Genomic DNA, 23088 nt, shown 5'->3' on the forward strand with positions numbered 1-23088 from the left:
AATCCAGGCTCCTAGAGGTGTGGAACTATACAGAGGGGAGGGGGTATGGCACTATCTAGAGGGGTGGTACTGTCTAGAGCGTGTGTGTGGCACTATCTAGTGGGGGGCTATGTGGCACTATCTAGAGGGGGGTTATGTGGAACTATGTGGCACTATCTACAGGGGATACTGTACGGCAATACCTACAGAGGGGACTGTGGCATTATCAACAGGGGGTGTGTGGCACTATATACAGGTGGCACTGTTTATAGAGCACCCTGTTTACAGAGGGTACTGTGGCACTGTTTAAAGAGAGCAATGTGGCATTATCTACAGAGGGCACTGTGACATTATCTACAAAGTAGGAAAGAGAGCAAAAACCACGGCGCCACATGGTATAGATCAATAAGATAGGCAGGCAAGGAATGATAAAACCATGCTCACCATATAGCCATAGGTAGTTCGCGTTAAGGGTCCACGGGTGCTGCTGCCAGATCCGAACCGATTAGCACAGATAACCGCCTGGTAAGGTGAATGCATGGATGAAAAAGTAGGATCTGTGGTGGCGCTGCTGTGTGGAAGGACAAAGAATATGCTCGTGGAGTCGGTTCTATATAACAGATATTTATTGTACAAGGTGGCTACGCGTTTCAACGCTGAACTGGCATCTTCATCAGGCATGAAAAACAGAAGAAACAGCATCTATATATACACAACTGGACTGGTCTCGATTGGGCCAGTTCAGACCTGGTAATTAACAAAAAAAACGCCAAAATCAGGCAGGTGACAGTTCAAAAGGTGCATATACGTAATAACAATAGGATACATATCCAGGGGCAGTTAAAAGTTAATACAAAGTGATATGGTAGAACTATTTGGTTAAAACTTAAAAGGATGAAGAGAATAGAGCAGAGAGGGTTTATACATAATTAGCATAACATCGCGTATGGATGGCAGAACAATTCCTGAACGGTGTGTTCACACTAACACTATCATGGAGATGTTGAGTGAACACTATATATATGTGTTGGATTAGAGTGGTTTAAATACATTAGAAGGATAAAACAAGTCCCTGTGTTGTAAACAATGACCGTAGTCAAGGGGATTGTAAACACTACGGTGGCCGATGGGGTCCAAAAGAGGAAATGGAACGCATGGTGACCCGCAGGATACGAGGAATCGCGGAGCTCTACCCTGGTGAGACAGAGAAACGGAAACACAGCTGACAGCAAGAAGGTAAGTGTAAATACGGACAGAAGATGTATATAGAGGGTATATTTCATATTTAAAACTTTACTCATAATCCATAAACATTGCCAGAAGGAATATGGGAAATTATTAGGGGGCACAGGTTCTTCCCTGTGGGATATCCGCTACGTTATGAAAGAAACCATTAGTGGTAGGCAATATGTGGTACAACTAGAACGGGGAGTACATAGTGTGTATAGTCAATTAATAAAAGTCAGGGGTATCTTTATAAATTAAAAAATGATTCATAAAAAGCCATGAAAGCCGTGAAGGTAAAAGGGGAATAAAAGGTATATATATATGGGGATAATAGGTTCCTAACTCGAGGGACTTATTCATAAAGGAAATTTATTAGACTTCTGATTACTAAAGGACGAAGCACCAAAACGTCCAGAAGAGTCTGAGGGGAAAACGCACCCAACGTTGGGTGAGTAGCCCAAGATAAAGCGCTGAGTGTGTATATGGTTGATATGTCTAAAAGTGAATAATAGTAAATTAAAAAACGAATGTGTTTAATAAATCAATCGTTTGCGATCTACATGGGGAAAGGGATATTTATTTGATGGTATAGGCATGCAGAGAGGAATGAATGTCATGTCAGCAATAAGAAAAGAGGGGAGATATTTTAGATTTTATTGAGGATTAATAAGTCAATCTAGTGCAGACTCTGAGATGTCGTTAAGGCCCCCTGGGTGTAATGTATTCATTTTGAATATCCAGAAATTTTCTCGCTGTTTAAGCTTGCTAAACCTGTTTGGGACATCTGAAGGGATGTACTCAATGGGTGTAATCTTGATTTTGTTGAATTGACAATCATGTGCCTGAGCGAAATGACAGGACACACTATGTTTAAGAAAACCAGTGTTAACGTTAAACCGATGTTTGTTGACTCTCGTTCGTAGACATTGGGTAGTCCTGCCTATGTATTGCAGTTGGCAAGGACATTCCAATAGGTAGATAACATATGAGCTACCACAGTTCAGGAAAGTTTTAATTGTGAATGATTCGTTAGTGACAGTAGATGTGTAGGTGTATTTTTTGTGATTTATGATATTACAGCAGAGACAGCGTGAGTGTCCACATTTATAGGACCCATTAAGGCTTGAGAGGAAATTTGTATTTGATTGTTAGGGATCTGCCAGGTACTACGTCTAGGTTTACTCCTGGGATTAATCAATCCACACCTGAGGCCAGACCTGTTAGACTGACACCATCTCCCACCAACCAGGGTGGCAGGCTCAGGAGTGGGAGAGCCTATCGCGGCCTGGTCTGTCGGAGTTAGCTCCGCCCCCTGTCCTTTATTACCTGCCGTGTTCTCTTCCTCAGTGCTTGTAATTCTTCTGGATTCCTGGCCCCACTGCTGCTTGCTCCAGCCTGCTTCTGCCGTGCTTCTGCCTTGCTGCAGTTCCACTTAACCTGCTTCGCTTTGCCCCTGGCTTGCTTCCTTCTCTGTGCTCACGTTGGTATACTCCACTTCATCCTGGTCCTGACTATTCATTCACCGCTCCGTTTCCTCGCGGCGTTCCGTGGGCTACTGCCCCTTCCCTTGCGTGTTCCCTGTTTGTTCTCCCGTGCACTTAGACAGCGTAGGGACCGCCGCCCAGTTGTACCCCATCGCCTAGGGCGGGTCGTTGCAAGTAGGCAGGGACAGGGCGGTGGGTAGATTAGGGCTCACTTTCCCTTCACCTCCTTCCTGCCATTACATAATTACAAGCCCATACCTAGTCTACCATTCTCCTACGCTGACGCTATCATGGACCCCCTTGAGACCCTGACCCAGCAGATGCAGGGCCTCTCCCTACAGGTCCAGGCCCTGGCCCAGAGGGTCAACCAGGGTGACGCTGCCTTAGTAGTACCCCTCACCTCACCTCTAGAACCCGACCTCAAGTTACCTGACCGGTTCTCAGGGGACCGTAAGACGTTTCTCTCCTTCCGGGAGAGTTGCAGACTGTATTTCCGCCTAAAACCACACTCCTCAGGTTCCGAGAACCAGCGGGTGGGTATCATCATATCCCGACTCCAGGAAGGGCCCCAAGAGTGGGCTTTCTCCTTGGCTCCTGACGCCCCTGAACTTTCCTCTGTTGATCGTTTTTTCTCTGCCCTCGGACTCATTTACGACGAGACTGACAGGACTGCTTTAGCCGAGAGTCAGCTGGTGACCTTACGTCAGGGTAGGAGACCGGTTAAGAAATACTGTTCTGATTTTAGAAAGTGGTGCGTAGCTTCTCGGTGGAACGATCCGGCCCTAAGGTGCCAGTTTAGATTAGGATTATCTGACGCCCTGAAGGATCTGCTGGTTAGCTACCCCTCTTCTGACTCCCTTGACCAGGTTATGGCCCTAGCAGTACGACTTTACCGACGTCTCAGGGAACGTCGGCTTGAACGTTTCAATGTGCTCCCCTCTGACTTTTCTGCGATCCCCCCCGAGGTCCCGTCCCCTCTCCCCTCCACGGAGGACTCGGAGGTACCTATGCAACTTAAGGCCTCCATGTCCCCTCGACAACTTAGGGAGTTTCGCAGAATGAATGGTCTCTGCTTCTACTGTGGGGACGACAAGCATCTACTGAACACCTGTCCCAGGCGCAAGAATAAAAAGCCGGAAAACTTCCGCGCCTAAGTGATCATCGGGGAGGTCACTTGGGCGCACAGGTATTTCCCGTTAATGTGAAACGCAATAAAATTTTGCTTCCCTTTCAGGTCTCGTTTGCTGGCCGGTCTGCCACGGGCAGTGCTTTCGTGGATTCTGGCTCATCTGCTAATATCATGTCTGTGGAATTTGCTATGTCTCTAAAGATGCCTTTTATTGATTTACCTTATCCTATCCCTGTAGTAGGTATCGACTCAACCCCCCTTGCTAATGGTTATTTTACTCAGCATACTCCTGTTTTTGAACTCCTGGTTGGCTCCATGCATTTGGAGCAGTGCTCTGTACTGGTGATGCAGGGATTATCGTCTGATCTGGTATTAGGTCTTCCCTGGTTGCAGTTGCATAATCCCACGTTTGATTGGAATACTGGGGAGCTTACCAAATGGGGTAATGAATGTCTTATGTCATGTCTTTCTGTTAACTCTATTTCTCCCCGGGAGGAGGTAAACACGCTTCCTGAGTTTGTTCAGGACTTCGCCAATGTGTTTTCTAAGGAGGCCTCCGAGGTGTTGCCCCCCCATAGAGATTACGATTGCGCCATCGATTTGGTGCCTGGTGCCAAGCTTCCTAAGGGTAGGATATTTAATCTTTCATGTCCTGAACGTGAAGCTATGAGGGTGTATATCCAAGAATGCCTGGCCAAGGGTTTCATTCGCCCCTCGACTTCTCCTGTAGGTGCTGGCTTCTTCTTCGTGGGGAAGAAGGATGGTGGTTTTAGGCCGTGCATTGATTATCGTAACCTGAATAAGGTCACCGTAAGGAACCAGTACCCACTTCCTTTGATTCCGGATCTTTTTAATCAGGTTCAGGGAGCCCAATGGTTTTCTAAGTTCGATCTACGGGGGGCATATAACCTTATCCGCAACAAAGAGGGGGATGAGTGGAAAACTGCGTTCAACACACCCGAGGGTCATTTCGAATACCTGGTCATGCCCTTTGGGTTGTGTAATGCCCCTGCTGTCTTCCAGAATTTTATTAATGAAATCCTGAGAGATTACCTGGGTAATTTTCTTGTTGTGTACCTTGATGACATACTGGTGTTTTCCAAGGACTGGTCCTCCCACGTGGAGCATGTCAGGAAGGTGCTCCAGGTCCTTCGGGAGAATAATCTGTTTGCTAAGACTGAAAAATGTGTCTTTGGGGTACAGGAGATACCATTTTTAGGGCAAATTCTCACTCCTCATGAATTCCGCATGGACCCTGCCAAGGTTCAGGCTGTGGCGGAATGGGTCCAACCTGCCTCCCTTAAGGCGTTACAGTGTTTTTTAAGGTTCGCCAACTATTACAGGAGATTTATTGCCAACTTCTCGGTCGTCGCTAAGCCTCTTACGGACCTTACTCGCAAGGGTGCTGATGTCCTCCATTGGCCCCCTGAGGCCGTCCAGGCCTTTGAGACCCTCAAGAAGTGCTTTATCTCGGCCCCCGTGCTGATTCAGCCCAACCAAGAGGAGCCATTTATTGTGGAGGTTGACGCATCCGAGGTGGGAGTGGGGGCCGTCTTGTCCCAGGGTACCAGCTCCCTCACCCATCTCCGCCCCTGTGCTTACTTCTCTAGGAAGTTTTCGCCCACGGAGAGTAACTATGATATTGGCAAACGCGAACTTCTAGCCATTAAATGTGCTTTTGAAGAGTGGCGGCACTTCCTGGAGGGGGCCAGACACCAGGTAACGGTCCTTACGGATCACAAGAATCTGGTTTTCCTAGAATCGGCCCTAAGGCTTAATCCTAGACAAGCTCGGTGGGCACTATTCTTTACCAGATTTAATTTCTTGGTTACCTATAGGGCTGGGTCCAAGAATATTAAGGCTGATGCTCTGTCACATAGTTTCATGGCCAATCCTCCTTCCGAGAAGGATCCTGCTTGTATTTTACCCCCTGGTATAATCGTTTCTGCCACGGATTCTGATTTAGCTTCTGATATTGCGGCTGATCAGGGGTAAGCTCCCGGGAACGTCCCTGGGGACAAACTGTTTGTTCCCCTGCAATACCAGCTAAGGGTACTCAGGGAAAACCATGACTCCGCTCTATCTGGTCATCCTGGCATCTTGGGCACCAAACACCTCATTACCAGAAACTATTGGTGGCCTGGGTTGCCTAAAGACGTTAGGGCTTACGTCGCCGCTTGTGAGGTTTGCGCTAGGTCCAAAACCCCTAGGTCCCGACCTGCGGGCCTACTACGTTCCTTGCCCATTCCCCAGAGACCTTGGACCCATATCTCCATGGATTTTATCACCGATTTGCCCCCATCTCAGGGCAAGTCGTGGTGTGGGTGGTAGTAGACCGCTTCAGCAAGATGTGCCACTTTGTGCCCCTTTAGAAGCTACCTAACGCCAAGACGTTAGCTTCTTTGTTTGTGAAACACATTCTGCGTCTCCATGGGGCCCCAGTCAATATCGTTTCTGACAGAGGGGTACAATTTGTTTGCTTATTTTGGAGAGCTTTTTGTAAAAAGTTGGAGATTGATCTGTCCTTCTCCTCCGCCTTCCATCCCGAAACTAATGGCCAAACGGAAAGGACTAACCAATCCCTGGAACAATATTTAAGGTGTTTCATCTCTGACTGTCAATTCGATTGGGTCTCATTCCTTCCCCTTGCTGAATTTTCCCTGAATAACCGGGTCAGTAACTCGTCAGGGGTCTCCCCGTTTTTCTGTAATTTCGGGTTTAACCCAAGGTTCTCCTCCGTTTCCCCTGGTTGTTCCAATAATCCTGAGGTAGAGGATGTTCATCGGGAACTGTGCACAGTCTGGGCCCAGGTTCAGAAGAACCTAGAGGCGTCCCAGAGCGCACAAAAGATTCAGGCTGATAGTAGACGTTCTGCTAACCCCCAGTTTGTCGTCGGGGATTTGGTCTGGTTGTCGTCCAGGAACTTGCACCTTAAGGTCCCGTCCAGAAAGTTTGCTCTCCGATTTATTGGACCTTATAAGATCATTGAAGTCCTCAACCCTGTATCCTTCCGTCTGGAGCTGCCCCCATCCTTTCGCATACATGACGTCTTCCATGCCTCCCTCCTCAAACGCTGCTCCCCGTCCTGGTCCCCCTCGAGGAAACCTCCTGTTCCCATTCTCACCCCTGAAGGGGTGGAATTCGAGGTGGCCAAGATTATGGACCGTAGGATGGTCCAAGGCTCCCTCCAGTACCTGGTCCATTGGAGAGGATACGGGCCGGAGGAGAGGACTTGGGTACCTGCCCGTGATGTTCACGCTGGGGTGTTGATCAGGAGGTTCCACCTTCTCTTCCCTACTAAACCGGGTCCTCTTAGTAAGGGTCCGGTGGCCCCTCATAAAAGGGGGAGTACTGTTAGGGATCTGCCAGGTACTACGTCTAGGTTTACTCCTGGGATTAATCAATCCACACCTGAGGCCAGACCTGTTAGACTGACACCGTCTCCCACCAACCAGGGTGGCAGGCTCAGGAGTGGGAGAGCCTATCGCGGCCTGGTCAGTCGGAGTTAACTCCGCCCCCTGTCCTTTATTACCTGCCGTGTTCTCTTCCTCAGTGCTTGTAATTCTTCTGGATTCCTGGCCCCACTGCTGCTTGCTCCAGCCTGCTTCTGCCGTGCTTCTGCCTTGCTGCAGTTCCACTTAACCTGCTTCGCTTTGCCCCTGGCTTGCTTCCTTCTCTGTGCTCACGTTGGTATACTCCACTTCATCCTGGTCCTGACTATTCATTCACCGCTCCGTTTCCTCACGGCGTTCCGTGGGCTACTGCCCCTTCCCTTGCGTGTTCCCTGTTTGTTCTCCCGTGCACTTAGACAGCGTAGGGACCGCCGCCCAGTTGTACCCCGTCGCCTAGGGCGGGTCGTTGCAAGTAGGCAGGGACAGGGCGGTGGGTAGATTAGGGCTCACTTTCCCTTCACCGCCTTCCTGCCATTACATTGATGTTGTATGTTTTCTTATTCTGCTGGGTGCCAGGATATTTTTGAGGGTTAGAGACCGTCTAAATGTAATGTTCGGTTTTTCTGGTATTATATCTTTCAGATACGGATCATTCCTTATAATATGCCAGAATGGCTCTGATTGTTTTGTTTCCTTTGTTGTAGGTGGTGATAAAGTTGGTGTTATATTTATTAGCAGATTCGGTATCTTTAGGGGAGAGGTTGAGACAGGAATCTTGTGAGAGTTCCGTTGCTTTGAGTCTTGCACCTTTTATAAGATTTAAAGGGAAATCTTTATCTTTAAACCTTTTTTCTAGAACATTGCACTCTTTTTTGAAGTTTTCGTCTGTTCTACAGTTCTTTCTGACTCTCCTGAACTGCGCAAAGGGTATATTTTTAAGCCAGGGGCGATAGTGCGCACTCCTGAAGTCGATGTATCTATTGACGTCTACTATTTTAAAATGTGTTTTAGTATATATCGTAGCTGATTGTGAGCTCTAAAAAATCTATGGACGTGGAAGAGAATGTGTGCGTAAATGATAGGTCATAGTCATTTGTGTTTAGGGACTCAATAAAACTGGAGGCTTCATCCTCATTGCCCTTCCATACCAGGAACAGGTCATCAATGTAACGTTTAAATAATAGTATATTATTTTTGAACGGGTGTTCACCTTGAATATACGTCCTTTTCAAGGCACCCATGTATAGGTTGGCATATGCGGGTGCAAATCGGGTGCCCATCGCACACCCTTTGATTTGGTTATAAAAGTTGTTATTGAAGGTAAATGTATTGTGGTGAAGTATAAATTCAATACACTGGATTAAAAAGCGGACCTGTAACTCAGGGATTAAGTTGTTGGATGACAAAAATGAGTGGGCTACCTCTAGACCTTTATTGTGTGGAATATTACTGTATAGCGCGGTTACATCAGCTGTCAGAAAACAAATTGGGGACATCAGGGTATCTATTTTAAGGTCATTCAGATCTCTAATTAGTTGCGTGGAATCTTTTAAGTGGGATGGTAGAGAAAGTACTAGTGGTTGGAGATGAAGGTCCACAAAATGGGAGAGGTTGCTGGTGAGTGAGCCTATTCCAGAAATGATGGGACGTCCCGGCGGGTTTATTAGTGACTTATGGATTTTTGGCAAGTGATTGATAAACGGCATACTGGGAAAGGATACAGACAGAAAACATTTCTCTTTTTTGGTGAGTAGTCCTTCTTTGGCAGCTGACTCTATAAGGGTTTGGTAATCATATGTGTAAGTAGAAAGTGGATTGGTGGTAAGTTTGTGATAAAAGTGGTGTCACTTAGAATTCTCATGGTTTCGCCAAGATAATTGCTTCTGTTCTGAATGACTATACCACCCCCTTTATCTGCCGGACGAATTACGATTTCCTCGTTTTTTTGAAGGGTTTTCAAAGCCCTTCTCTCCTGTATGGTTAAATTGTCAGGATAGTTAGATGGTATTTCTAGTGACCTAAATCCGTTGCTGACGAGAGTAGAAAAAGTTTCTACCATAGAGCCTTGATGATGTGTTGGATAAAAGTTAGACTTGGAATAGACGTCCACCGGGATGGCATTAAGTGTAGAATTGCTTGCGGACAATTCAAGTGGAGACCCTGATATAATGGTAGGTTTCTCCATGGAGAAATGTCTGGCCAGCGTGAGTTTCCTTATGAATCTGTTAAGATCCATAAATAATTCAAAATTGTCGATCGGTGCTGTGTGGCAAAAGGATAGACCCCTGTTCAGCAGGCTAGATTCGAAGGTATTTAAGATATGCGATGAAAGGTTAAACAGTTTTATTGTTTGACCAGGTTCCTCTTTTTGTTGAGAGATGGGTGTTGATTTTGAAAGTTTTTTGCCTCCTCTCTGTCCTCTAGGTCTATGTCTATCTTTCTTTTCGTCGAGATTTTTTGAATTTTTGGAAAAAAATGGGTTATCGTTTGAGCTTTTGGACTCATGATAAAAGGTATTAGTATATCTTTGCTCATAACTGTGGGGGTTAACGGGGGTCTTATTAGCTGGGATGGAAGTCCTAAAAAAGACGCTGCTGTGTAGGTAAAATCTAAAGCAGATGTGGCCAGATCTATATTTGGATTGATGGTGGTGAACCCTTGAGACAGGTTATGGCCCTCATAGGGGCTATGGGGCAAATCACTAGGTGAAGGTGGGTTTGAAGAGAGGGGGGTGTTATGTAATGATAATTGTAATAAAGACGTGAGACTGTCTTCTATGGAGTCATTAAGACATTAAGAGGAAAGGTAGGAGAGTTTGTGGTAGAAGGGACTTCCATCGGTTCAGATGAGGAAAGTAACCGAGAGAGGTGGATTCCGAGATCTGATGATTTGAAGGCATGCATAGGCACATTGTGGCTTGTGTATCTATGAGCAGAGACATTGGTTGGTAATTGAATGGGGCTCAAAGTGGAAGTGGGGACTGTATTACTGCAGATTGGTTCGGGAACAAATATCTTAGTAGTATTATTCACCAAGTGATTTTTAAACTTAGTATCATTAGCCTTTGTTTGTGATATCATTGTACTGATTTGGTTATTAGGTCTGTGTTTAGAACTGTTCCTAAAGGACCTACTGTACGTGATGACTCTATCATGTGAAGTCACAGTATTAGATGGAGTCAGGGTATTTCTTTTTTGGACGATAATATGTTCCGGCATAATGGTGTCTTTATGGGAACTAGGAAGGGTGCTTGATCTCCAATCACCTGAAATGTTAAGAGCATAGTCAGTCCGATCTCTTTTCAATTTTTTGGCCTTTTTTTAAATGAGGTCTTTATTTAAATGTTACATTACATAGTTACATAGTTAGTACGGCTGAAAAAAGACACATGTCCATCAAGTTCAACCAAGGGAAGGGAAAAGGGAAGGAAAAATTTCTACACATAGGAGCTAATATTTTTTTGTTCTAGGAAATTATCTAACCCTTTTTTAAAGCCATCTACTGTCCCTGCTGTGACCAGCTCCTGCGGTAGACTATTCCATAGATTCACAGTTCTCACTGTAAAGAAGCCTTGTCGCCTCTGCAGCTTGAACCTTATTTTCTCCAGACGGAGGGAGTGCCCCCTTGTTTTTTGAGGGGGTTTTACAAGGAACAGGATTTCACCATATTTTTTGTATGTGCCATTAATATATTTATATAAGTTAATCATGTCCCCCCTTAGTCGTCTTTTTTCAAGGCTAAATAGGTTTAATTCTTTCAATCTTTCCTCATAACTTAAATTCTCCATGCCCCTAATTAGCTTCGTTGCTCTTCTTTGTATTTTTTCCAACTCCAGGGCATCCTTTCTATGAACTGGAGCCCAGAACTGGACTGCATATTCTAGATGAGGCCTCACTAATGCTTTGTAAAGTGGTAATATTACATCCCTGTCCCGCGAGTCCATGCCTCTTTTAATACACGACAATATCCTGCTGGCCTTTGAAGCAGCTGATTGACACTGCATGCTGTTATTGAGTTTATGATTTACAAGTACACCCAGATCCTTCTCAACAAGTGAATCCGCCAGTGTAGCTCCCCCTAGGACATATGATGCATGCAGGTTGTTGGTACCCAGATGCATAACTTTACATTTATCTACATTAAACTTCATCTGCCAAGTGGACGCCCAAACACTTAGTTTGTTTAAATCTGCCTGTAATTCATGAACATCTTCCATAGACTGAACTATATTACATAGCTTGGTGTCATCTGCAAAAATAGAAATAGTGCTATTAATCCCATCCTCTATATCATTAATAAATAAGTTGAATAATAGGGGTCCCAGCACTGAACCCTGGGGTACACCACTTATAACCGGTGACCATTCAGAGTAGGAATCATTAACCACAACTCTCTGGATACGGTCCTTGAGCCAATTCTCAATCCAATTACAAACTATATTTTCTAAACCTATAGTCCTTAATTTACCCATTAGGCGTCTATGGGGGACAGTGTCAAATGCCTTTGCAAAGTCCAAAAACACTAAATCCACAGCGGCCCCTCTGTCTAGACTTCTGCTCACCTCTTCATAAAAACAGATTAGGTTAGTTTGACAACTTCTGTCCTTAGTAAAACCGTGCTGGCTGTCACTTATAATGCTATTTATTGTCACATAATCCTGTATATAGTCCCTCAATAGCCCCTCAAACTTTTTCCCCACGATGGATGTTAAGCTTACTGGTCTATAATTACCCGGGGAAGACATAGAGCCCTTTTTGAAAATAGGCACCACATTTGCCCTGCGCCAGTCCCTTGGCACTATACCAGTCACTAGAGATTCTCTGAATATTATGAAAAGGGGGACAGAAATAACTGAACTAAGCTCTTTAAGAACTCTAGGGTGTAACCCATCTGGTCCCGGGGCCTTGTGCACATTTATTTTATTTAATTTAGCTTGGACCATCTCTACATTCATCCAATTCAGTATATCAACTGATATATTAACAGCACTGGCACCGGCTACATCAGCTGCTCCTTCTTCAGTTGTATATACAGAGCTAAAGAACCCATTTAGTAACTCTGCCTTCTCTTGATCCCCTGTGATCAACTCCCCATTACCATTATCTAGGGGTCCTACATGTTCAGACCTGGGCTTTTTTGCATTTATATGCTTGAAGAATTTTTTGGGATTTGTTTTACTATCCTTGGCCACCTGCCTTTCATTTTGTATTTTTGCTAATTTTATTACATTTTTACAGATTTTATTAAGCACTTTATATTTTACAAAGGCTACAGCTGTACCCTCAGATTTGTATTTTTTAAATGCCCTTTTTTTGTCATGTATTGCCCCTTTCACAGAATGTGTAAGCCATGTGGGGTTTAATTTGAGTCGTTTATACTTGTTACCTGTAGGAATAAATTTTGCACTATAATAACTCAAAGTAGATTTGAAAATCTCCCATTTATCATTTGTTCCATTATTTGACATTAGTTCTTCCCAGTCTATATCCTGAATTGCAGCCCTCATCCTGGGGAAATTGGCTTTCTTAAAATTAAATGTTTTTGCCCTCCCAGCCTGCGTTTGTTTTTTACAGTATAGGTAAAATGTAACTATATTATGATCACTGTTACCGAGGTTTTCACGAACATTGACATTCCCAACAAGATCTGCATTATTAGAAATGACCAGATCCAACAGAGCTTCACCTCTAGTCGGGTCTTCCACAAACTGGCCCATAAAATTTTCCTGCAACAGGTTGAGGAAATGTCTCCCCTTTGCAGTTGAAGCCGAACCATGACACCAATTAATATCCCGGAAATTAAAATCTCCCATTGATGACCTGTTCCTGGTATGGAAGGGCAATGAGGATGAAGCCTCCCGTTTTATTGAGTCCCTAAACACAAATGACTATGACCTATCATTTACGCACACATTCTCTTCCACGTCCATAGATTTTTTAGATCTCACAATCAGCTACGATATTGATAGTAACAAATTTGATACTAAAACACATTTTAAAATAGTAGACGTCAATAGCTACATCGACTTCAGGAGTGCACACTATCGCCCCTGGCTTAAAGATATACCCTTTGGGCAGTTCAGGAGAGTCAGAAAGAACTGTAGCACAGACGAAAACTTCAAAAAAGAGTGCAATGTTCTAGAAATAAGGTTTAAAGATAAACATTTCCCTTTAAATCTTATAAAAGGTGCAAGACTCAAAGCAACGGAACTCTCACAAGATTCCTGTCTCAACACCTCCCCTAAAGATACCGAATCTGCTAATAAATATAACACCAACTTTATCACCACCTACAACAAAGGAAACAAAACAATCAGAGCCATTCTGGCATATTATAAGGAATGATCCGTATCTGAAAGATATAATACCAGAAAAACCGAACATTACATTTAGACGGTCTCTAACCCTCAAAAATATCCTGGCACCCAGCAGAATAAGAAAACATACAACATCAAATACAAATTTCCTCTCAAGCCTTAATGGGTCCTATAAATGTGGTCACTCACGGTGTCTCTGCTGTAATATCATAAATCACAAAAAATACACCTACACATCTACTGTCACTAACGAATCATTCACAATTAAAACTTTCCTGAACTGTGGTAGCTCATATGTTATCTACCTATTGGAATGTCCTTGCCAACTGCAATACATAGGCAGGACTACCCAATGTCTACGAACGAGAGTCAACAAACATCGGTTTAACGTTAACACTGGTTTTCTTAAACATAGTGTGTCCTGTCATTTCGCTCAGGCACATGATTGTCAATTCAACAAAATCAAGATTACACCCATTGAGTACATCCCTTCAGATGTCCCAAACAGGTTTAGCAAGCTTAAACAGCGAGAAAATTTCTGGATATTCAAAATGAATACATTACACCCAGGGGGCCTTAACGACATCTCAGAGTCTGCACTAGATTGACTTATTAATCCTCAATAAAATCTAAAAGATCTCCCCTCTTTTCTTATTGCTGACATGACATTCATTCCTCTCTGCATGCCTATACCATCAAATAAATATCCCTTTCCCCATGTAGATCGCAAACGAATGATTTATTAAACACATTCGTTTTTTAATTTACTATTATTCAATGGAAAAAATTGGGAGGGTTCCTCCAGCTCACCTTATCACAGATGTATGGAATCGCGCACGGGTCCTCGTGTCGGCACACGTATGAATGTGGAAAAAAGGCAAAGAAATGGATCCAGCGCTGCTTCCTTTGAGTCTGTTTAAAATAGGAAACTATTTCCAAGTTTTATTTGTAAATGAAAAAATAAAAACAATAGCAATGATGGCATTCACTGAGAAGCCATGACTAAGGACGCAGTAGGCGTCAGAAACGCGTAGGCACCGCTCACACTGCCACAATCCCTCCATTGTATTCTTGGAATATCTACCATCATTGCTATTGTTTTTATTTTTTCATTTACAAATAAAACTTGGAAATAGTTTCCTATTTTAAACAGACTCAAAGGACGCAGCGCTGGATCCATTTCTTTGCCTTTTTTACTATTATTCACTTTTAGACATATCAACCATATACACACTCAGCGCTTTATCTTGGGCTACTCACCCAACGTTGGGTGCGTTTTCCCCTCAGACTCTTCTGGACGTTTTGGTGCTTCGTCCTTTAGTAGAAGTCTAATAAATTTCCTTTATGAATAAGTCCCTCGAGTTAGGAACCTATTATCCCCATATATATATACCTTTTATTCCCCTTTTACCTTCACGGCTTTCATGGCTTTTTATGAATCATTTTTTAATTTATAAAGATACCCCTGACTTTTATTAATTGACTATACACACTATGTTTTCCCCGTTCTAGTTGTACCACATATTGCCTACCACTAATGGTTTCTTTCATAACGTAGCGGATATCCCACAGGGAAGAACCTGTGCCCCCTAGTAATTTTCGATATTCCTTCTGGCAATGTTTATGAGTAAAGTTTTAAATATGAAATATACCCTCTATATACATCTTCTGTCCGTATTTACACTTACCTTCTTGCTGTCAGCTGTGTTTCCGTTTCTCTGTCTCACCCGGGTAGATCTCCGCGATTCCTCGTATCCTACGGGTCACCATGCGTTCCATTTCCTCTTTTGGACCCCATCGGCCACCGTAGTGTTTACAATCCCCTTGACTACGGTCATTGTTTACAACACAGGGACTCGTTTTATCCTTCTAATGTATTTAAACCACTCTAATCCAACACATATATATAGTGTTCACTCAACATCTCCATGATAGTGTTAGTGTGAACACACCGTTCAGGAATTGTTCTGCCATCCATACGCGATTTTATGCTAATTATGTATAAACCCTCTCTGCTCTATTCTCTTCATCCTTTTAAGTTTTAACCAAATAGTTCTACCATATCACTTTGTATTAAGTTTTAACTGCCCCTGGATATGTATCCTATTGTTATTATGTATATGCACCTTTTGAACTGTCACCTGCCTGTTTTTGGCGGTTTTTTTGTTAATTACCAGGTCTGAACTGGCCCAATCGAGACCAGTCCAGTTGTGTATATATAGATGCCGTTTCTTCTGTTTGTCATGCCTGATGAAGACGCCAGTATGGCGTTAAAACGCGTAGCCACCTTGTACAATAAATATCTGTTATATAGAACCGACTCCATGAGCATATTCCTCGTCCTTCCACACAGCAGCGCCACCACAGATCCTACTTTTTCATCCATCCATTCACATTATCTGCAAAGGGCACTGTGGCATTATCTACAGAGGGCAGTGTGGCATTATCTACAAAGGCCACTGTGGCTCTATCTACAGGGTATCTGTGTGGCTTTATCTACAGAGCGGCTGTGTGGCACGATCTACAGAAAGCATTGTGGCATTATCTACAGTGGGCACTGTGGCACTATCTACAGTGGGCACTGTGGCACTACCTACAGGTGGTCGTGTGATACTATCTACAGGCGGCCATGTGGCATTATTTACAGGAAAACCTATAGCGGAAGAGGTCAAGAACAACTCACATAATGTGTAATAGAAAAAAACTTCTTTATTGATAAACAGAGACACAAACAATTAAAAATTAGTCATACAGTGTAGAAAAGGCATCAGCCCATACAGGATACATGAAATGATGTTGGGACATAAACATATGTAAAAAAGACCCAAGATTGGATGCTGATGTTAGTAGTAGGCTGGATACATATGACAAGTAAAGAACGGTATATTTATAAAGTGCTTGTGTGCAAGAATAGTGTGCTTCCGGTATGGAAGACACCATATACTAGTATCAAAGTATGACAAGTAAAGGTAAGTTGCATAGCAAGAAAATATTTACAGAGTACAGCCTAAATAGTGAACAAGCAGCCACAGGAGTCTAATAACAAGGATGATAGTACGTACCCGGATTCATGTCACCGCATGGGGGAGACGCCAGACCCGACGCGTGTTTCGGCGAATGCCTTCGTCCGGGGGTGGCATCTTCCCAGCGGGACCCTCCCTTATATGTTGGCGTAATCAAGTGTAATTCACATCAGTGGAGTCAGTGAAAGAGGTTTGCTGGCGACAAGCCGGGGGTAGCAAGATGGCTGCTGCCCCACTTCCGGAACCGCGTCATCGGAGCGGACGTGAGCAAGCGGTCTCTGACAGCGCCGCCCACGTCCAGCTACGATTGGAGACACGGCCGGCGCTGTCAGATACCGCTTCCTCACCGATGACGCGGTTCCGGAAGTGGGGCAGCAGCCACCTTGCTACCCCCGGCTTGTCGCCAGCAAACCTCTTTCACTGACTCCACTGATGTGAATTACACTTGATTACGCCAACATATAAGGGAGGGTCCCGCTGGGAAGACGCCACCCCCGGACGAAGGCATTCGCCGAAACGCGCGTCGGGTCTGGCGTCTCCCCCATGCGGTGACATGAATCCGGGTACGTACTATCATCCTTGTCATTAGACTCCTGTGGCTGCTTGTTCACTATTTAGGCTGTACTCTGTACATATTTTCTTGCTATGCAACTTACCTCTACTTGTCATACTTTGATACTAGTATATGGTGTCTTCCATACCGGAAGCACACTATTCTTGCACACAAGCACTTTATAAATATACCGTTCTTTACTTGTCATATGTATCCAGCCTACTACTAACATCAGCATCTAATATTGGGTCTTTTTTACATATGTTTATGTCCCAACATCATTTCATGTATCCTGTATGGGCTGACGCCTTTTCTACACTGTATGACTAATTTTTAATTGTTTGTGTCTCTGTTTATCAATAAAGAAGTTTTTTTCTATTACACATTATGTGAGTTGTACTTGACCTCTTCCTCTATAGGTTGTTCTGTATATGTATGGTCAGAGTGCCAGGTTACATTGGGGTTATGCGTATGATCTTCCATCTCTATATAGTTTTGGTTACCTATATGTTATTAGACTGCTACTTTTAAGAAAGATATATATACATTGTCTTTATTGAATTGGAGTTCGTGCTATTGCTGCATGTGTACAAATTGGTTATCTATATTATTTACAGGAAGCAGTGTGTGGCACAATCTACTGGGGGCATTTTGGAGCACTATCTACAAGGGGCACTGAGCGTGGCACTATCTATGCTGGTTTTTACGCTACCAGTAGTGGTCAGCACATATCACCTAGCCCTAGTGATAAAGTGAGACATCAACTGCCTGTGTACAACAAGATAACCAGAGAGATATTGGCCAACATAGGAGTTGTTAGCCAAACTAGTGCAACATTTTTTGTTCGTTTATTTATATGCAGAAATTCTGGGAAGAAAGCCACGCCCTATTAGCCACACCCACCAAAGTAACCACATCCTGGAAACATTTTCAAATGTTGGCAACTATGCTCTGGTCGTCCATGCCCCCTCCTCCTTCTTCTCTCTCTGAGTTCCCGGGCATCCTATTGGTCCACAGGCACCTCAATGCGTGCTCATTCACTTTTTGTTTACACCTGAAAGGCGGTCCTACTGACGTCATGTTCATCTTATTCCTCAATGGTCGCAGGCCGCCTGCCCCCGATGGTATATATACAGGTATGATGAGAATTACATATAAAGGCCCTGTTCACACTGAGTTTTCTGTAGGCCGAAAAATCTGCCTCAAAATTCCTTCAGGAATTTTGAGGCAGATTTCGACCTGCCTACAAATTGTTGTTGCGATTTTCACAGCCTTTTCACCCGCGGGCGAAAAACGCTTTCTCTGCCTCCCATTGATTTCAATCAGAGGTCTTAGATGGAACTGCAGCAAGAAAGAGCATGCCGCTTTTTATTACTGCAGGCGACTAAATGCTGCAACGGAAAAAAATGCCTCTGTCTCCCATTGAAATCAATGGGAGGTGGTTTCTGACGTTTTTTGCAGGTTATATCAGCGTATAAAAATGGGCCATACAGTGATGATGGGGATTACATATATACAGGGCTGATGGGAATTACATATATACAGGGATCATGGGGCTTACATATATACAGCGATGAAGGAGGTTATATCCAGGGATGATGGGGGTTATATACAGGGATGATGGGGATTATACCCGCTCGCAATCATCCCTGAATATAACCCTCATCATCCCTGTATACACCAGCCCGCCATCATCCCTGTATATAACCCCCATCATCTCTGCATATAACCCCAAAATCTCTGTATATAACCTCTATCTTCCCTTTATATACCAGCCCGCCTTCATCCCTGTATATAACCCTATCATCCCTGTATATATGTTATCCTTCATCCCTGTATATATGTAATCCCCATCATCCCTGTATATATGTGATCCCCATCATCCCTGTATGTATGTAATCCCCATCATCCCCGTATATATGTGATCCCCATCATCCCCATTTATAGATGTAATCACCATCATCCCTGTATATATGTAATCCCCATAATCCCAGTATATATGTAATCCCCATCATCCCTGTATATATGTAATCCCCATCATCCCTGTATATACCATCGGGGCAGCTCATTTAGGACAGTGTGCACGGAGTGAGCTGGGTGACTGAAAAGGCAAACCAAGGCTTGGTCGACACTTTTTAGAAAATATTTTTTCCCTTGCCAACTCCTTTAAATCTAAAAAAATTTGAATACAAAGTGATCAAAAAGTGTTATGTACCAAAAAATGGTACCAATAAAAACTACAGCTCATCTCTCAAATAAGCTCCCACACTGTTTAAATGATGGGAAAAATTAAAAAAAAGTTATGGCTCTCAGAATATAGCGACACAAAACAAATTTTGCTTTCGTTTTTTCCTTGTAAAAGTAGTAAAACATTAAAAAACCTATATAAATTTGGTATCACCGTAATCGTATTGATCAGTAGAATAAAGTTAAGTTGTTATTTTTACCGTACAGTGAAAGCTGTAAAAACGAAACCCAAAAAACAAGGGAGGAGTCACAGTTTTTCCAATTCCACCCAACAAAGAATTCAGTTTCCCAGTACATATGGTATAATAAATGTTGGCAGGAAAAAACGGGTTTATCGTTGGAAAAATAAAAAGTTCTGTCTCTTGGAAGGCGGGGAGTGAAAAACAAAAATGAAAAAACTAAAACTGGCTTGGACTGGGTTAAAGGCTGATGTCTCCTCCTCTAGAAAATCAACCCTTTATAGAGAACCTTTCACCTCCCCATACATGTGCAGCTGAGTGCAGCATGTAATGGGGAGGGCTGCACAAACCCTGGGGCACTTTACATTTTTTTTCTACCTACCTCCATTATTTAGATATCGGTGCCGTTATATTTGGCGCCTGATATTTATATAACCCCCTGAACAGTCAACGGGGCGTGTACTGGCAAGGGGGCATGTTACTATGGCTGTGACACTGTCCAATCATAATGACACCGATATCTAAATAACAGAGGTAGGTAGAAAAAAATGTAAAGTGCCCCAGGGTTTGTGCAGCCCTCCCCATTACATGCTGTACTCAGCTGCACATGCATGGGGAGGTGAAAGGTTCTCTTTAAACGCAGTTGTATTTTCCGTCTCTAGCTGGGCTGCAAAATCTTATTTAATATGGCTGATAAAATAACAATATTCTGTAGGATGTAAAATTCAAGCTCCTGACTAGAGTTTTTTTTTTTTTTTTTAGACCAAAAAAGAAAAGAACAGTCACGACCAAATAATAAAAAAAATAAAAAAAATCCTTTATTGAAGTCAAATAGACAAATGCAAGCAGACGACATAGAACATATTAAAATAACGTAACCCTCGCTTAATCAAAGATGGAATCAGAACACTAGCACAGCAGGATAACCAAATAGTAATCTGGAAGAATGATCCCCCAAAAATGTTAAAGTGTCTAGGTAGTTTTCAAGCAGGCACTAAGTATAAAACTTTTGCACAGATAGGCATATATCAATGAATAAATGTAAATACAATCAAGATAATAACATATGAACAGCAATATACATACACCTGCAGAGTGCGGGAATAGCCGGGAGATCAGAGACCGGGGGTCCGCTGCTGAACCCAACGCGCGTTTCGCAAATGCTTCGTCAGGGGATGATGTGCAACACACCCATAAAGCCCTAAATAGTCCTTCCCTACAATTAGGTTCATGTGATACATAAGGCAGTAATAATTGATTGCCTTTCCATATAAGGCGGCATTGTGTTCGGCAGCGGTCACCAATGACAGCCGCTGACACACCCTGCCAGCCCACGATAGCGTCCTATCGTAAGTTACCCTAATGGGAAACCCCTCCTCTAATATCCACCCCCACCAGTCCAACAACATAGGATAGGCGAGGAAGGAGTAAGCACTGCCCCATCCCACGTGGCTTGGCCGTCAGAAGAGCAATCTAAGAAAAAAATGACAGCCAACATGTGGACATTAAGTTAATAAAAAGAACAGGAAACCTGGAAAAAAAATACAAAAAAGGAGGCTGAAAAAACGAGTCAACTAATGTGTATGATGCAAAAGCATCAGGTTGCCAGGCAACAGTGAAGGAGCAGCGGTTGCTGTCCGCATAGAAAAAGATAGTACAAAAAGGCGGTCCAAGGTGCTGAAAGTAATAGAAAGAGACTAGAACGCAGCAGTAAACTGGTACATTGTAACGGAAAAAGGTAATGGTGCTGTGAGAGTGAAAAAGAGATGACGAAAGTGAGGAAAATACAAAATGAAGAAGGTGAACAAGAAAGAGAACATGCAGAGAACCTAAAAGAAAAAGGCCAACCGTACAATGCATGGAAAATAATAATAATAATAATAATAATAGTTAATATATAAACAACTTTATTAGTGGCCTAGCAATGAGATGAAGAAAAGACTATACATCATCCTAAATATATTTAATGAAGTGCGGTGCAAGTATGAAAAACCAAGGGGTAAATAAGTCACCCTTATTTAAACATCAGTAGGTGTCCCACATGGCTCGGCAATCAAAAGAGCGATCTAAGAAAAATGTCAGCCAACATGTAGACATTATGTTAATAGAGAGAACAAGTAACCTGGAGAAATATACAAAAAAGGAAATTGAAAAAATAAGTGAACTGATGTGTATGATGCAAAAGCATCCAGTTGCCAGGCAACGGTGCAAGAGCAGCGAACGCTGTCCGCATAGAAAAAGATAGTCCAAAATGGTGGTCATACCCGCGGCTCCTGTCTAGAGGTGAAAAAAAGCCTTTAGGGTATGTGCACACGTAGTGTTTTCAGGCGTATTTCGGGGAGTTTACGCCCGAATAATGCCAGAAAAAAAACGGAAGTAGAACGCCTACAAACATCTGCCCATTGAATTCAATGGGAAATACTGCGTTCTGTTCCGACGGGGCATTTTTGAAAAACGGACGCGTAAAAAACGGCCGTGAAAAAGAAGTGCATGTCCCTTCTTGAGCTGTTTTTGGAGCTGCTTTTCATTGACTCTAGAAAAACAGCTCCAAAAACGGTCGTTAAAAACGCAGAGAAAAACACGACTTTGATTAACCCCTTAATGCTCAGTAATGTACTATTCCGTCATGGAAACCACCCCGTTCGCGCTCCATGACGGAATAATACGTCACGAGAGGAACGGCCATTTCGGCCGCCTTCCCGACACATACAGGAGCTGTGACAGCTGCTGTCTTGTACAGCGGTTGCCGCAGCTCCTATAGGGGGGACCGATCGCTGTGTCCCCGCTGATTAACCCCTTCAAAGCCGTGTTCAATAGCGATCGCGGCTTTTTAGGGGTTCAGCTACCATCGTCGGCCTGCTACACGATAGCGGGCGGCGATGGTGGCTATGTCAACCGGACACCTAACAATGGCGTCCGGCTATGCCATCTACGGAAGCCTAGTGGGTCCTGACAAAGTCAGGAGCCACTATGCTTGCTGTCAGTGGGTAACTGACAGCTCCAATACACTGCACTACCATACCTCCCAACTTTTGAATTCGGAAAAGAGGGACATTTTAAGCCACGCCCCATAACCACGCCCAATATCCCGCATCAACGCATCAAATCAGGGCCAGATCCTTCTGCAAATAACAAGTGCACATTGTCACTATGGATCTCTAGACTGTCTGGATATCACAGATGTTGCTTTTCCTATCTTGGGTATAACATTTGCTCATCACAACAGCAGCTGCAGGACAAACCAAAAGGCTGAGAACAATGAAAGTCAAGAGGGAGACCCTGTTGTTGATGAATTTTCAATTGAAAGATAGCAGAGTTACATGATGGGGATTTTTTTTTCTAGTTGTGTAACTCTTCTACTGAGCCCCCCTGTAGATTGCTCCACACACAGCCCCCCTGTACATAGCGCCAGACACAGCCCCCCTGTAGATAGCGCCACACACAATCCCCCTGTAGATAGCTCCAGATACAGCCCTCCTGTAGATTGCTCCACATAGCCCCCCTGTACATAGCGCCAGACACAGCCCCCTGTAGATAGCTCCAGATACAGCACCCTGTA

The sequence above is a fragment of the Rhinoderma darwinii genome, chromosome 8 (assembly GCF_050947455.1).
Source record: "Rhinoderma darwinii isolate aRhiDar2 chromosome 8, aRhiDar2.hap1, whole genome shotgun sequence".
NCBI lineage: Eukaryota > Metazoa > Chordata > Amphibia > Anura > Rhinodermatidae > Rhinoderma > Rhinoderma darwinii.